Here is a 15,243-nt window from a genome sequence, read left to right on the forward strand (position 1 = left end):
CCCCGGTAACCAAATAACACGGAGGGACTTTAAAGGAGATAGGATGAGTATATTATCCAACATTCGCGTTTTTACCCAAAAGACTTATCCCTCCCTGGGATACCCACTGACTGTCCCAACCACCGGGACGCATGCTCAAAAGTAATGAACTCACCTTAGGTTTGCTCGGTAAGATTAATTACTTGTTCAACAAAATTGGTCAACCAAACCCTATGATGGTTACGTATAACAATTAGTTTTGTATGCACATAAATCACGTTCTCTCCGTACATATCACACAAGCAGCGTACAAGTAAACATTCATCGATATGCAAGCCGTACTAGACACCATATAGCACAACAACCCGTTATGTCATTTAACATGTGTTCGAGTCATAAACAAGTCTAGCACATAACATCACGTAAGTCATAGCAAATATCCGGGTCATAGTTACATTCACGACACAAGTTCATATTGCACCGTAGCTCACGTCAAGTGGTTCAGTTCACATTCAAATAAACATGTTAGTTGTGACAAGAAATCACGCAACGAAATTTGCCGATTATCATTGTGAAATCATCTAGCGGGTATTTGGGCCTTACACTAGACTACATCACAACTTCATGTTTCAAATAAACAATTAACCGTCTAATACATAATCTCTATAAGTGTGCTACTAGTCTACCTTGTGCGATCCAAACATTGTCCGGCCCAACCTGAAGAACGGCCCACTAATCACTTGCCAACAATCCATTCAACCCAAAACCCCATCAAAGTAATCTACAACTCTACCAGTAATATTAACATTCAATTTAATCAAATTACACAAACATTACTAACCATAGGATCATAACTCCATAACAATTAATGCTATCACATTTATCAATCCCATAAACTTGATCACAACCCACTAAATTCAACGGTCCAATAGGAGTATTTTTGATGACAAGTTTTAAAGTCAACAAAACATCATCATTTATCATGAGATAACATATTCATTCAAGTAAATATTTGGGGGAATCTCTTTGAACGCATGCATGACATCAAACATAAGAGGCACAAAAGTCAAGGCATCACATAATCACACAAAAATCACATCCAATACAATCCTTATGCATTTGTTAATCTAAACCTACTGTTACCATTTTTTTATTAACAAATCTCACCAATTCCATAATATAATGTTCCATAACATTAACCAATAATACTAACATTAATGAAATCTCATACACAACCTACATACAATCGGCTCACCCTTGGTCTCAACCCGTGCCCAGTTCTTTATAACAATCACATGATCACCCAATTAATTTAACATACACATGCCACGTTTATCAATTAATTCACACACAATCAATATTAAACAAATAAGAATTTCAATGAATATAAAACTACTAACCAAGGGGGTTGACTAGAGAAGGTGATGCTTGAACAAGATCTATTGTCGTCGTTGGTTTTTGGGAAACATAGGGTTTAGAGTAATAGATTAAATAATGGGAATCATGATTTACGTACACAATAAGAAGGCTAGCCAAGTCTGATTAAATTAGGGGATTGGACCGAAGGGTGGTAAGCCCGGAAAATAGTTTAAGGAGGTTGAGGTTGGGCCGAAATCTTTTACAAGTGGTGGCGGCCCAATTAAGTTTATAACGTTCATAATATATCTGATATATTGCATGTGATAATAGTTTGAGGTTTAATAAAATTTGCCAGCTATTAATCAATTCACGTGAAACAAACAATCACCGACCCATGTGATTTTGAATTGTTCAGCCCAATTAGATTGTTAGAAGCCAACTATTAACAGCCCACTAAAACCCATTTGGTCCAATTATATCAAAGTTACACATGTGAACATTCAATTGAACTGTGACATCTGTGCTTGTAATCATTGTAAACAGTTCAGTTATCAATTAAATAAAGTTATTTGATCCCAATGTTTGATTGTTTATGTTTGATGTTTTTCATGTTTTGGTTTTTATTCAATTTCAAACTCTATATCGCTTTCTGGAGAATTATACGCAAACTGGTGCGTAAACGTAATCAGTTTAACGCATCAAATACTCCGAAACATCAATTTATGCTTAACATACCTTAAATAACCTTTACATTACTTAGAAATAAGTTTTGAAGGCTTTGGTATGGCAAAATCAAGTCTATTCGCTTACAGGGACTAAAATTGACAAACTGCGGAAGTATGCCGATTTGAACCGTAACAAACATTCCAGAACATGCCCATAAGTTAAACACACCCTAAATATCCTTTACATAGCTTAGAAATAGGCTTTGAGAGGTTCGGTGTGCTAAAATAAACTTTATGCTCATTCAGGGACTAAAAGCGTCAAAAAGTGCATAAGTTTGCACTTTCGCGCATAACTTACGTTCTGAATACATCCAGACATCCAAAAATTTATGCAAACATTAGAATATTTTATTTTAGTGTTTGGCATGAGAAAAATCCATTCGTCGCGCAATTTGGATCGTTTTTCGCGCTTATGCGCATTCCGTCGTAATTAAGCAAACATCGCGATCGTACGACCAAACAAACCGACATCCGGAATATTTTTGAGCATGTTTCAAGTCCCCTACACTTTAACTTCATCTTAGAGCCTTGAAATGAGGTTAACGGGGCTTAAACGTGCCAAAATGCGCCAAAATGCAAGTTTCTGATGTGCAGGGACCTGTTTTGACAATCTGCCAAAGTTGGCCAGGCGGCCCGCGTAAGCCAAGCTTAATTCTTACGCGGGGTGCAAGAGCTTGCCAGACAGAAACTTCAGATTTTGCAATCTGGGTCGAATTCAGGGGTTTTAATGCAATTTTTGCAATACCATGGGCTAAATTTGATGGTTTTCTTGTGCCCCATTGTTTAGCAATACCATGGGCCCAAGTGGAGGGTCTAGATCGAAGCACGTTTCCTGATAAACGATCCTAACGGTTCTAGCTCTCCTATAAATACCCACCTTCATTTCATTCATTCCTCACTTGAATTCTGAGATTTTCTCTAAGTTGGAGTGATTATCACTTCATACCTGAGAAATACTTGGAATTCAATCTTGCGGTGACCCTCTGTAAGTATTCTTTCGCGTTTTTCATTCGTTTTAGCGTTAAAGTCAAACAGCGTTTGACTTTCTGCATTGACCAGTTTATGGTCAACGCGAAGTTCGTTTGAACTTCATAACGTGAGCGTAATCACGATGGTTATAGTCCCTAGTGACTATACCTACTGATTACCACGTTATCAAGGCTCAGAGACGAGTCGTAGTTTCGGCCAAAATGCGTTTTCCCGCGTATTTTGTAACCAAACTACTCTAGGGTATTAAAACCGTTTGTTTTAATACGAAACCTGTTTTCTAACTTTACTAAACATGTTCTAGCATGTTTAGCTCGTCGCTTTTAGAGTTATGCTTGTTTAGGGTCGTAAAGGTAAGCGGTCTAATCAATCGCTTGCACTTACGAACCCGACCCAATTGGTCGATCTTTAAGGATCCGACCAAATACTTTAGGTGACCATAGTTGTATAAGGAATAACCTTCCGAGGTTATACCTTATGGTCACGTCGTTTAAATGGTTGTATGATAAGTAATTCTTATGCCTTAGGTAAATTACTAAAATGCCCTTTTCACGCTAAAATTCGTTTTAAGCCTATGCAACATAACTTTTGACATCTAAACTGATTTAGCAACAATATTAAACATGTTAAGGCATATCTTGCTTGTCATAGGGCTAGTTAGGCGTTCCAAACGTGTTTTACGCAAACGACGCGTTAAAGTAGCATAAGCTACCTAAGCGGGTCGTAACGGGTCAAAAGCACTTAGGATAAGTTTCGTTTTAGTATGTAGGCTTTGTCAAACCATATTACATAAGTTCCCACACTTATTTGGTTTACGAACTTTCGTACTACCCGATCCTCCGATAAGTCCGTTTATTTATGTAGATACCTATATAGGTGCCGTTTGATTCCGTGATCTTCTAGCTTTGCTTGGTGGTTATCCTAGGACTTCTTGTAGGTCCCTCGGAGGTTGAGGTTAAACCTTATCCTTTGTAACAACTGGCAAATAACTGGTAATTCCGTACAATCTAATCACTATTTATATTTCTAAATCTCATGCATTTAGCGTAATTTAATTACGTAACCGTGTCCTATACTGGATAACAGTGTTAGGACAAGAAAACAAAGCTAAAACATATGTTGGTTTTAGTCGTAAGGCGAAACCAAACAAACAATGTCCTATAGGTGTTGGTAGAAAGTGCTGCGTGCACTATTCACGGTTACACTATTCATGCCAGCAAACCGTGAAATCAGACCGAAACACTGAAAAACAACACTCGGATAACATAACTGAGTCCATTTATATAAGAAAACATTATTATGAAAACACATCTTGCATAGAAACGAGACGTTCCGGTATAACGCCCTAACCTCAAAAATGTCAGTTTCGGCTTAAAATATAGCATTTTTAACGCGTCCGAACCTATAACAAAGCATTTCCGGGACTTAGGATTAATGTCAATTGATGAAAAACATACAAAAACAATAAGATGATATCAACGGAATGTTCATAATCACAAGTTTCCGGCGTTACATCGCTATACACATAACTTGTTCGTTAGCGACCCGAAAAGCTAGTAAGCGGTATTTTCGCCACAAAGCAACCAAACGAAGAAACTAGTGAACTAGTTAAGCCTATTTTGGGACTTGGAATCACCTAATGCTTCGCTTGATGGTGGAATAACAACTTGCGACGAAGTCTTGTCGGTATGACACAAAACTGTCGTTAACTAGCCAACGCCTAAACAGAAAGAATTTAAGGTATCAAAATACAACTTACACTAGTCTAGCGAACTAGTTAACCTAATTTTGACGTCGCAAGTACCCTAAATAAACGCCTTGGCATTGGTGGTAAATTAAAACCATAGCCCCCGGTACTATAATTCACCTTTCGTATATCACCCGATAACGAACCGACGAGCAAACTAGTGTTATTTTTACAATCCAAAATCAATACCCACTAAACTAATAAACTAGTTAGACTTTATTTAAAATCCTAAAATACCATTAACACCCTAATTAATATACTTAAATTAATTACATAAATATCTAACCTTTTAGCATTTTTATCACATGATTATATATTTTATAAAAAAAAATAATATATGTATGTGCAACCACCATACATTCGACCATACCTCCTAGAACTTATCTAGATTTGGTGATGTAAAAGTATGGCAAGTGAAGATATTATTTGACTTAGAAAGATTTTGAGGAAATTATTTCTAGGAACCTACAACACCCTATTATCATTTCAACATTCAAATTCAACACCAAACTCCCCATTTACTCCCTCCCACTTACGGCTCCATATCACCCCACAAAACCATCCATTTTCAAACCTCAAACACCTAAATTCCAGGATTAAAATAACATTTCATGATGATATAAAGAAGTTGCAAGCATGGATGAACACTAGGAGGTGCTTGGAAGCTTTATTTTCTTCTAATGATCACTAAAACTCTTGCAAAGTTGTAAGTTCCTCTTTAAATATTTTTTTAAGCATGTTAAATTATCTAGCTTATTAGAGTACAAGTTAATCATCTTGAACACTAAGGAAACGAAGCCTAAAACTCTAAATCACCACATAAAAAGTCTAAAATAATCATATATTATGTGTTGATTATGTTGATTTGTGCTAGTTGATGATCATGCTTATGATGATTATGATAAAGTAAGATGATTAAAATTATACTCTTGTGTAATCTAGACTAGAAATTATGAAATAGACATCTTGTTGTTAGATCTAAAAAAAAATCATTATCCTTATGATCCACGGATTTGAAGTGAACTTGAAGATGACTAGTGGTAAATGAGACTTTTTTAAAAAAAAGCTAAACACCATGATTTACACTAAGATAATATTAAAAGTAATTTAAATTAGTGTGTTTAGACAAAATGACTAGATTACAAGGTATGATACAATGGTAGTTTAAAAAGATCTAGTTAAAGTATATAAAAGTGCCATTATTTTTAAGAATAATGGTACACAAGTCCATGGAAAATAATGATAATTATGCAGGAATACATGCAAAGTGATATGTAGAAAGTTGGTTGAGATTAATGATGATTAGTGGGTTAAACATACTTTAAATACGTTTTTATAATGTGGAAAATGCCATGGTGTTAGGGGAAACTATGGCGATTTTTCTAAAAACCTAATAGCGATTAAAGAGGGGATTAAAGGGTGACTAACAAGGTTAAACGCGATTAGTGGTCTTAAACGTCATTATGGAAACTTTGATAGGAATATTTAAAGGTTAAATATTCAAGAAGTTCTTATGAACTTAAACTTATTTTTACAAAAATAAATGGGTAAAAATATAACAATGTGTAAATATAATTTTTGGTAAGAAAAATTATATATTTTCGGAAACTTGCTAAGTGCTTGCAATGTGTGCTATGTATGTGTATGTAATAGATATCTATAGGGTGATCAAAATAAATACACAAACATGTTCCTACATGGTCCAAGAAATGTTAGTAAAATCAGACAATTATATAAAATGGCCGAAATGGAAATACATAACACTTGATGACAAAAATTTGGGCGCATCGACACCGTAAACAAGTTACTACAAAGTCGAGTCTAAAATAACATATTTTGGACGTTTAAACGAGCACATATGTAAGTGACCTATAACAAGAATCCGGAAAGTCGAAAACTATTAAATTTACCATGTATTTTTCATAGAAAAAATGAACTTATTTAAAGTTTGCTACTTGGTAACATTTTGGTAAAAATTGCAAGATTATGTTAATGGACTCATACAAAGTTAGAATTGGGCCTATCAAAGTTAGTAATGGGCTAGGCCCAAATTCCTTAATACATGGGCTAGGGCCCAATGGCTATATAACATGGGCTCGGCCCAATAACAATAAAACATGGGTTAGGCCCAATAACATAGATAACATGGGCTCAGCCCAATAACAATAAAACATGGGTTAGGCCCAATAACATAGATAACATGGGCTCGGCCCAATGACATGGGCTCGGCCCAATAACATTAAAACATGGTTGGATACGATAACATAGATGACATGGGCTCGGCCCAATGACATGGGCTCGGCCCAATGACATGAGCAAAGGCTCAATGACATGCGTGCACTGCACGAGGACGTGTGAAGAACGAAGCCGTTCGCAGATAATTCAATACGTATAGAATACATGAATACACATAACAATCAAGCGAGTAAACTATCAACGCTCTAAAATACAAAGTTGTTCCAAAGATGACAAACGAGAACATAATAAAGAATTCAAGATGAACAACTTGTACGAGGTCTGAAAGACCTAGTGCCTAACGAGATTAGTACACATGTAGGTTACTGACACGTACGGACGCTCACTTCGATATCATATTACACGGAACGCAAATTTGTGAGTTCATGTCCCTCCTTTCACTAATTTCAATGTTTTGTTTTCAAAAACATCGAGGGGAAATACATGCTAAACTATTGGTATGTTAGTTACGGAGTAGAAGATAACATGATCAATGTGCATAAGTAGGACGATAACATTAGTAACCATTAATCACATAGTGACCAAGGTGCAAAAGGTGTAGATCTATTGGGCTTGAGGCACGCCCCACTCCTGGTTGGTATACCCTGGAGTGCTTTTGTGATCCCAAATGATGACAAAGTGTTCTCGGTTTGGTTATTTACTTATGGTACATTATGTCAGGGGGCTCGCTACCCACTGATAGATCCTTAACAGACTCCATGAATGAATCAGAACATACCATGATTACAAGATAACATTTATGAGATTTCACATGATAACAAATACTACATGAACTCGCTCAACTTTTTGTTGACTTTTTAAAACTACATGTATTTCAGGAAACAGGTCTTGAGCCGGTGATTCACTATGGGATTCGGGAAAACAAATGACAACAATGGCCACTTTTGGAGGGTTTGTCTTTTATATCCCGACTTCGTATGGGTATATAGGGGACAAAACCTCACTATGTTTTATGTCAAAAGCTATCTCTTGTTATGTGTAAATAACTTAGAACTATGCTATGTCAAACGTTGTTGAAAACTTGTAATCTTTTGTTGAAAACTATATATCTATGGCATCGTTGTTGGTTCATGTTGTTAATACATTTGGATGCAATGATTACCTTTCTTACGTCACACACAATACGCTTCCGCTACTAGCAGGGTGTGACAGATTGGTATCAGAGCTCCGATTGTAGTGAACCGGGGACAAACTTTTATAAAGTTTGGTCTACAATCACCAAGGGCTCTCACATGAAAACAAAGTTGATAACATTACAAAGATGATTTCAAAAAGTATGACAAAATGACAGAAGGTTTTCATTGTGTCACTATAACATGAGGATCTATCACGCGGGCTCAATCATAAGTAACTGATATGGTTCAATACATGTTTAGTCTATAAGGAATAGACTTGAAAACACTAAGGCTTACATGAGAACAAAAACAGCATGAGATTTAGTGATTATATATACATAATGTCTTTGTATATGTATTGTACGGAATATTTGCCAAGGACGAAAATACCTTCGACTACGAATTCTATTATTACAATTGACTCACACGATGAGAATGACGACCTCGCGGCTATTACGAAGCTTATGACGGCCGTGGTCCCTGAGAGAGACCCTAAACTATTGATCCCATGGAAGATGGTTGTTTACCCTCGGGTGGTATATGCCTGGCTTTGGTAGTGACGACGAGCCGGAGGTGGCGGCCTTGGACAACAACTCTATTAGTGGGACGAGGTCCCTGAGACTCATACTAATCGTGATTGATGACACTCTCGTCCAGACAAGGAAGATGAAGTACTCATCTTAAAGGTGCCCCTCCAGTTGTTATTGTTACGGATTCTTTTTATTTCTATTTCGGCTAACATTGTGCCCTTTCACGAATAATGACAATGGGCGTTAGCATGTGGACCATCACGAAGGTCCCTCCTATGTTCAGGGTATACAGACAATAATGTCCTCTCGTTGATCAATCGTCTTCTTGAACGAGAGAATGCTAGGGTGACCATGCAAGACAATTTATTATTACGGGGGCCCACGTAATAACAACTTGTAGTGTATGGAAATCCTGGTGGGCTCTGCGGGTCAAGCTAATGATCATTAATCCATTTGAAAGTTCTTAAGTTGTTCAAATTTCTATCTAGTAGAACACTAACCGGAATGGTTACTATAACACTCTACGATACAAGAAGACTACGCGTATTGTTTGCACTTAACATTCGATCTATAACACGAGTCGTCTGAGACTAGTCATCGAAAGCAAATAAAACTCGTTAGCCACTCATGGAGGATTTTTCCTCAACATTCTCGAAATTCTTGTACATGGGCTGGTTCTTTGGTGTCTATGACACCTTACCTTATCTTATTATCGGAGATGATTACATTAAACTTCGTCGTTTGATATTTGTCTTATTCCAAGGGATACTATGGCATGAGCCAAGCTACAACCCCTTCATTTTATTATTCGACATCTATGGAAATTATAACAATCTTGTCAAAGCTCATGGAGCTCAAGGAGTATCAACGTATTCGTCACACGGGCTAGTGCGGCGAAGGATTTTTCCTACTTTGGGCGATCGAGATCCATGGAGTATGGGATACACGTTGTAAAAATTGGAGACGACCGTTTGGTTTCTCCTTCTCAACGAGTTACTTCTTTTCCCATTTAGGCACATGGCTAATACACTCAAGAGGTACTATGCATTTTGGAATGCATTTATTCATGTAAACATACCAGAGCAACGCTGTCTTGAGGTTTCCATGACCAATCACATTCTTAATTCTTAGGCACATGATAGGCTATATCTGTCCAAATAAAAGCCTAGACCCAATGATACTATGTATCGGAAACAACGTGGCATCGACAAGAAAATCTACGCCTAGAAGAGGGTCAGTTAATCAGCGCCCTACTATTAAAGTTGAACTAGAGGTCATATGGAACAACGTGAGGTTGTCGAGTCGACACTAGTGATGGTACTGATGGTACCGGTAGTTCAAGTGGTTCAAATCCCGATGGGACGAGAATGAGTGGCAATGCCACATTTGGAGATGCAATCACACCAGATTTTAATCCTAAGGCTTTTCCGGATTATAAGCCGCGAGACCTCATTGATACGAAAGGTGCGGTGAGTTCTATCCGTTAGATAAAGACAAGGAAGTCAGTTAACCTTGCTAATAAATGTACTCCTAAGTAAACACTTTGGGTAAACTAATAGCCTTCTGTTGAATGAGGCGTTAACTTGGTGGAATCTCCAAGTGCAAACTATAGGGAGTAATACAACAAGAGGTTATTGTGGGAAGAACTCAAGAATCTTAAGTGAGAAGAGTATTGCTCGTTAGTGGTAAATTCCAAGGTTGGGAACCGAACTCTAGAACTCGATTATGATTAGAGCGAACGTAGCTGGTTACCCCAACGCCTCTACGATCTCTCAAGGATTGTTGCATACTGGATAACACCCGAATTCAAACGCACTGAGTGCTAAATTTGGGGTTTAGCCCTGAGATCCGAAGCATGATCTCATCATGCCACCCTACCTAGATTTTTTTTTGAAACCCTCGCAGTTAGTCTCATCAAGGATGCGGGGAACATGGGGAAATTATCAAAGAAAGGTGTAGAAGGGAAAGAAACGCATGTGGAATCTACTAGCAACAGGAATCGAAAGTTCTCACACCTTAGGAAAGGTTTAGGAATGAGTAAAAAATGAGAGAAAACGCCCACAATGAGAGAAACGAAGGCATTTGCTGCCATAATCGATGTTCGCACCAAGAAATATGCTAGTAACTTGCCGAAATCCTGAATGAGATAAGTAAAACTTTCATCATGAGGGAACTTGCAAAAGTGCCAAGAGTAGCAGTGTGGTGAGACTGCGCACAAAACAGACACTAATGAGTTAGTTATACTCAAGAAAGAACAATGAGGTCTTAACTGTGGCAAAAAGATCACTACAATCATGGATTTCTAAGGACGAATCAAGCAAGAGAATAAGCGTGTGTACGGTTAGAACTATGAATGCTCCATGAAATCCCAATGTTGACATGGGTATGTTCTACTCTACAACCAACATGCATAAATTATTTGAATACCAACGCCGGCTTAACTTAGTGTCTCTAGATATTAATCCTATACATGAATTAGAGTCATGTAGGTTAGACATGTCTTACTCTCTCAAGTTAGCTAATGGGAAATTAGCAGACTCATGTGAAGTCATTAAAAGTCACCGATACGTTCCTACCAACCGACCCGTTGCATCCGTGTTGTTTAACATCGGTGTCGGTATTAGCTTCATCCCCATAAATTTCAAAGTATGCTTGGCCGAGTCAAGTAAACAAGACGTCGTCCCATTCAATAGGATTGACCAATGGTAAATTAGTCAAGTCAAGAAAGACATCAAAGGATGCACACTCGAACTTGGAGCACGAAAATTCCGTAACGACTTTTCACTCATTCAATTAGGTTTTTACGACTTAACTTCTGGCATAGACTGGTTGGCCGACAACCGAGCAGAAGTAGTTGTGCTGCGAAAACTATTATTCTTTTTCCCCCTGTCCGACGAGAGAACATCTTTTGGTGCACAGAGAGAAACACGACACACGGCTGCTGACCAACAACTGTATGAAGGCTCAGAAGAGTCTGAGAACAGGATGCACGACAAGAAGGATGAGTAGTGCAAGGGGGAGGATATCCCTGTGGTAAGGGAATACCCTGAAGTCTTTCTAGAAGACTTGCCGGGACTACCTCCGCAGCGACAAGTCGAATTCAGTATCGATCTTGTGCCAGGAACTGCATCGGTGGCGAAAGCTTCATATAGACTCGCACCCTCGGAGATGCATGAGTTATCTACTTAGCTTCAGGAACTTCTTGACAAGGGATTCATTAGACCGAGTTTCTCGCCTTGGGGAGATCCGGTATTATTTGCCAAGAAGAAGGATGGAACCGTACGGATATGCATCGATTACAGAGGACTAAACAAGTTAACAATCAAAAATCGGTATCCTTTACCGAAGATCGACGACTTGTTCAATCAGTTACAAGGTTCCAATTTTTATTCCAAGATTGATCTAAGATCTGGATATCATCAGCTGAGATTCAAGAAGAAAGCATTCCTAAGACGACGTTTAGGACTCGCTAGGGCATTACGAGTTCCTTGTTATGCCATTCGGCTTAACAAATGCTCCCGCCGTGTTCATGGATTTGATGAACCGAGTATGTGAGCCATATCTCGACAAGTTCGTGATTGTATTCATTGATGGCATTTTGATATACTCACGGACTAAGGCAGAACACGAACAACACTTGAGAACTATTCTGGAGTTGCTTAAGAAAGAACAATGGTATGCCAAGTTCTCTAAATGCGAATTTTGGATTCGAGAAGTCCAATTTCTCGGTCACGTTGTGAATGAGAATGGAATACATGTGGGCACAGCTAAGATAGAAGCCATAAAGAACTGAAACGCTCCCAAGACCCCAACGGAAGTAAGACAATTTCTAGGCTTAGCGAGATACTATCGTAGATTCATTGAGAATTTCTCTAAAATTGCTCAACCGCTAACCTCGCTCACTCAAAAGGATAGAAAGTTCGATTGGGGTGAAAAACAAGAAACGACATTCCAATTACTTAAAGATAAACTATGCCAAGCGCCAGTCTTATCACTCCCTGACGGTACCGATGACTTCGTGGTGTACTGTGATGCAATGCGTCAAGTCTTGGGCTGCTTGTTAATGCAACGTGAAAAAGTCATCGCGTACGCGTCGCGACAGTTAAGAGTTCATGGAGAGAACTATACCACTCATGACCTGGAATTAGGCGCGGTGGTATTTGCTTTAAAGATTTGGCGTCACTATCTCTATGGTACTATGTGTACCATATTCAAAGACCATAAAAGTCTTCAACATATATTCAATCAAAAAGAATTAAACATGCGCCAGCGGCGATGGGTAGAATTGTTGAATGACTATGACTGTGAAATCAAGTACCATCCGGGCAAAGCAAATGTTGTGGCGGATGCTTTGAGCCGGAAAAAGCGAGTCAAAACCTTACGAGTACGAGCTTTAGAGTTAACCATTCAGATGAACTTCACTACTCGTGTGCACGATACACAACGAGAAGCCCTAAAGCCAGGAAATATACGAGCAGAATCCTTGCGAGGAGCAAGGAAACAAATGGAAACAAACAAAGATGACACTTTATATTTCAGGGGAAAGATTTGGATTCCCTATTTTAGTGGCCTACGAGACTTTGTGCTGGATGAAGCACACAAGTCCAGATATCCAATACACCCAGGATCTGATAAGATGTATCAGAATTTGAAAGAATATTATTGGTGGCCTAAACTCAAGAAAGATATTGCGACCTATGTTGGGAATTGCCTAACTTGTGCGAAGGTTAAGGCCGAATATCAAAAGCCATCTGGATTATTACAACAACCCAAGATTCCTATTTGGAAATGGGAGCAGATATCAATGGACGTCATTACAGGACTCCCACGGACCTCTCGAGGTCATGTCATGATATGGGTTATCGTTGATCGATTAACCAAGCTATTCGTGAAAAAGACAGTACCGCGAAGTTAGCCGAAATCTATCTCAACGAGATTGTGGCACGTCATAGAGTGCCTATTTCGATAATCTCGGATCGTGATGGTCGCTTTGTGTCAAGAATATGGCAATCATTTCAAGAATCGCTTGGATCTCGTTTGGATCTAAGCACAGCATTTCATCCGCAAACCGATGGACAAAGCGAACGAACCATCCAAACCTTGGGAGACATGCTTCACGCCTGTGTGATGGATTTGGGCAGAAATTGGGATAATCATTTACCGCTGGTAGAGTTCTCATATAATAACAGTTATCACACAAGCATCAAAGCCGCCCCATTTGAAGCACTATACGGACGGAAGTGCCGAACACCGCTGTGTTGGGCGGAAGTCAGAGACAAACAACTCATTGGCCCTGAACTAGTCCAAGAGACTACTGACAAGATAGCAAAGATATGAGACCGTATCAAAGCGGCTCGTGACAAACAAAAGAGCTACGCAGACAGAAGACGTAAAACTATTATCCTTCAAGGTCGGAGACAAAGTCATACTAAAAGTCTCACCTTGGAAAACGCGTAGCTAGATTCGGGAAACGCGAAAAGCTAAACCCGAGATACATTGGGCCATTTGAGATTCTAGAAAAGTTCGGTACTGTCGCGTACAAGTTGAAACTGCCAGAAGAACTCATCTCAAGAAAAGTCCGACTGTTGATACAGTTATCATTCCAGCGGATGAGATTCATGTAGACAACACGCTCTAGTTTACCGAAGAACCCGTTGAGGTTAAGGACTGGAAGGTCCACAAGACAAGGAGAAGTAATATCGAACTAGTCAAGGTCCGCTGGAATTCACGTCATGGACCCGAGTACACATGGGAACGTGAAGATCAGATTAAGGCAAAATATCCCCACCTATTTAAGAAGACTCCTGCAAAGGATGGCTCAACTTGAATTTCGGGACGAAATTCTTTTTAACAGGGGGAGAATGTAACAACTGGCAAATAACTGGTAATTCCGTACAATCTAATCACTATTTATATTTCTAAATCTCATGCATTTAGCGTAATTTAATTACGTAACCGTGTCCTATACTGGATAACAGTGTTAGGACAAGAAAACAAAGCTAAAACATATGTTGGTTTTAGTCGTAAGGCGAAACCAAACAAACAATGTCCTAAAGGTGTTGGTAGAAAGTGTTGCGTGCACTATTCACGGTTACACTATTCATGCCAGCAAACCGTGAAATCAGACCGAAACACTGAAAAACAACACTCGGATAACATAACTGAGTCCATTTATATAAGAAAACATTATTATGAAAACACATCTTGCATAGAAACGAGACGTTCCGGTATAACGCCCTAACCTCAAAAATGTCAGTTTCGGCTTAAAATATAGCATTTTTAACGCGTCCGAACCTATAACAAAGCATTTCCGGGACTTAGGAATAATGTCAATTGATGAAAAACATACAAAAACAATAAGATGATATCAACGGAATGTTCATAATCACAAGTTTCCGGCGTTACATCGCTATACACATAACTTGTTCGTTAGCGACCCGAAAAGCTAGTAAGCGGTATTTTCGCCACAAAGCAACCAAACGAAGAAACTAGTGAACTAGTTAAGCCTATTTTGGGACTTGGAATCACCTAATGCTTCGCTTGAT

The sequence above is a fragment of the Helianthus annuus genome, chromosome 17 (assembly GCF_002127325.2).
Source record: "Helianthus annuus cultivar XRQ/B chromosome 17, HanXRQr2.0-SUNRISE, whole genome shotgun sequence".
Classification (NCBI taxonomy): Eukaryota; Viridiplantae; Streptophyta; class Magnoliopsida; order Asterales; family Asteraceae; genus Helianthus; species Helianthus annuus.